This window comes from Cyphomyrmex costatus, unplaced genomic scaffold (assembly GCF_001594065.2).
Source record: "Cyphomyrmex costatus isolate MS0001 unplaced genomic scaffold, Ccosl1.0 scaffold28, whole genome shotgun sequence".
Lineage (NCBI taxonomy): Eukaryota > Metazoa > Arthropoda > Insecta > Hymenoptera > Formicidae > Cyphomyrmex > Cyphomyrmex costatus.
In genome coordinates, this window is record NW_017276910.1 from 949,230 (window position 1) to 953,028 (window position 3,799).

Consider the following 3,799-nt stretch of genomic DNA (forward strand, 5'->3'; position numbering starts at 1 on the left):
TCTCCCTCCCCCTCCCCCCCTCCCTCCCCCCCCTCCTCCCCGTCTCTCTCCTTCTCTGTCTCTCTTTCTCCCGCTCGCTCGTTCGTCCATTTCGGTGGACGCTTACCTGGACATACGTTAACGTGTGCACCGCCACCCCACTTGCGCGTGGTAAACTCGATGCACAAACCCACCTGAATTAATCGCGGCGTAGTTGCGAACTGACGAATCGCGTGCTACTCGCAGGATTAATTCATAAGCGAATTTTCGTTTGCCGCGAAAGATATATACTAAGCGCCCCAGTGTAATTTGCAGCATTAACTACAGGTGTTTTCATTGTAACGTTAAGAATCAACCGTGTACGATATGATATAGTTTCGTTGCAACAGCATTTAAAGTGCAATAGAATAAATTGGGCGAAAGTTACCAGAGTAAATAACAGACAACTTCTCTGTTATTCGTAACATTTACGAAAAAGCATGATGAAAAATATTATTTCACAATAAACATCAAACAACCACATTTGGCGTTAAATTCCAGAAGTTATGCAGACTCAACATTGATATTTGTGAGTGAGGTAGAAAAGCGTGAAGTCTTTAAACTTTTTAAGACGCACGAGAGACATACAAGACATTCTGCAAAGCAAGCAGAAGCGATGAAACGAGGGCGTTGCACGGGTGAAAGAGGGCTCGACGTATACCGGATTTTCCCTACTTCACTGACTTCCGGTTGCTCGCGTGCCGCAATTCTATCGCCTGCATCTGGATCTTTCCTTCTGCCGATCTTGGCCGCGTAACCCAATTTTCCATACAAATCTCTCTCCTCGATTAATTGCGTCATTATTAATTGATTGGTTTATTATTCTGAAAATTTATCAATATTGGCCTATTAATTCACTTCGATGTCTGTCTAATAAATATTTTTCAACCAAATCACGTACGTGCAATATAGAATTTTTAATAAAATACGATTCTTTCGTTCTGTTGGTACGTAATGAATTGATACAGCCCGACAAAAATAGAAAACATCGAAATCACATAGCGTTTATTCAAATTAAACCTTTATAATAAATCGCACAAATTACTTTTTCGAGACAAAGTATAAAATCAGATTATAGGTATATATATATATAATTCTGTGTATACATTTTCCTTTAAGTTTCTAAGTAGAATGTTTTGCTATCGTTAATAGAGGGACCCAAATGTTGAACGATCTGAGAAGAAGAAAGGTTTCTATAAAAATCATTGCGCTCTATCTCGAAACGATCTTCATTCGACTTTGAAAATCGTTAAGTCGAATGAATCTCTCTAGGGGGTTCGCGACCGACGACAAGCTGTTGAATCTATCGAGACGGGGGGCGTTCCACGCGTGAGCAGGAGGAGCCCCGCGGCACAGGGTCTTCCGTTAGTTCATCGTCTTCCGGTGACTTCCGGTGGCCTCTAACGAGGGACAATGCTCCTGGTGCACGCTGTGCACGCGGCGCACAACAATCGCGTCTCAAGTTCCTCCAGGCGGGAGGGCGGTGCTGCCAGTCTCGCTTTCCTCGTCTCCGCTTCCCATTCTTTCTTCTTCTCGACTACTTATGCCACGTAACGTGGTCCTCAATGACACATTAGAAGCCAGCACTCCGAAAGGCGAGGCGTCGTGTGCGTGCACAACACTGATGAGACGAAAGAGAGAGCGAGTGTGTGTGAGAGAGAGAGAGAGAGACCGATGCGATTCTCCGATTCAAACACAAATTATAGACTCCCCGATCGACCGTTGACTCGTAGATTCGCCATTCGCTATTTTGGCCACTCAGAATATATGGGCTCATGGCTATGTACTCGTACTCGTTGTTCGCGAGCATGGCAATGGCATTCACGGACACGCACGTCTCTTGAATCTCGATCCTTTTCAGCGGATCGCGCGCCTGGCCCGGCCTCGACTCTCATTCTGCTCGCTCGGTGTCTTTGTGGGGAGACGCGTCATTCGCTTCGGGATATATCAAGGAGTCCGACCACGTGAATTTACAGGAGGCCACTCGAGCGCGAGACAATTGTTTAGTCGCCTCGAGGATTGACTTCTTTCTCTCTTTTTGCTTCTTCAATGAGCTGCTCTCTTTCTTTTCTTCCCTTTTTTTTTGTCTCGATCGACCAGCTTCTTCCCCGCGCGACCGTTAACGGTCGCGACTCAGACGTCGTCGAGCAGTTCGCTCTCTATCTCGACAGATTCCCGATCGAACTACGGGGAAGCGCATAATGAGATATTGTATACTTCGAGTGCCGTGCAAAAATCAATCTCAAATATATTTAGAGAAAAGGTATTGAAATTTCTTCTCAATTTAATTCTCTCATTTCCGTACAATTTATTTTCTAATAAAATGAGAATATTATTCGCATAAAACAATTATTTACAAAACTCGACAATACATAAAGGGTTATGTATGAAATTAAAATGTATCTGAATAAGAATAAAAGTCTTGAACTTTAACGAACGTTAAATCAGAACGAAATCTCAACATCTAAAACGATAATGTTTTATACGACAACTATAGTAATACAATATAATCATTTAATGATGAAGAAACAGATTTGTATATTTTCGACTGTTCGTTAAAATACACAATATAAACGTGTCGTGAACGGCGCGGCGAGGGAAAAGCGTCTCTCTATCTGTCGCTCCATCCTTTGACAGCGACAGTGGGCGACACGCCCGCAAAATTGCTTCTCCGGCATGGAAGCTGGGCTGCCGCCGCATGAGAGAGAGACAATTTTTCGAGGGCTGCGAAAAATATTAATAACTCCGGTGTTGCAGAGTAAAGGACGAAGGGCTTCCCGAGTAAGGGATGGCATGTTCGAGGGGGAGGTCGTGAGAGCGGTGGATGAGGTGTGTGGGGGCGGCAGGAGACCGGGGGGGGGGGAGTTTCTGTCAGTTTAATAGCTTCGCGCCTACCTACCTCCTCATCCCTCCCCTCTCGCCCGATCCTCCCCCTTTACTCGCACAAACTCACCCTGCACGCGTACACTTTGCCGTCGACATTACAGCATCGTCACTCCACGTGTCAGAAGTTGCGCCAGACGTAGAAGGTCTGCTTAGATCTGATAACCCTTTGATATTCCCGTTATTTATTGCCCCCTCGTATAGTTAGTCGCCGTCGGCGTCGTTGGCGTCGTCGTCACATGCGTGAGAATCGATCGAGCTCTATCTTTCAGGCAAAACCCCTGCCTCAACTGAATAACGACGGTTACGATATTTGACGATTATTGGAAATAAATGACCTGTGACGAATTTCTGTTCGGTTAAAGATAATTTTAGACTTCGACTTCAGCCGTGACGTGTGTATGACTAATGTGTGTTTGTAGGTAATATTATGAAGTACGAGTAAAATCAACATATATTCCCCCTAAGCATCTAGAATTACAGGTGCTGTAGTATTACGAAATAAGACTCCCTGAAAGATTGAAAAAAAAAATGAACGATATATCGGCGGAACGTGAGAGAATACATATTATAGAGCGGCCGATATTTTTGCAGCAATCATGAAATTAAACGGCATTACATGTTTCGCAGAAATGTGTTTTATGCAGGTAATAATAAATAGCTAATTATTACTAAAGCTAGAGTGTAATAACATTTAATTTTGTGTAATAATATATAAATATTTTAATTATAAATATGTATGTGCAAAATTTCTAAATAATACACACTATATAACATAGAAATAATGCATTACAAACAAACGTTATAAACATGTATAAATATTTCAGAAATGCCGATTTTTACTATTTAATTATATTTATGTTATTATTTAATTATATCGGCGTGTATATAATTAAAT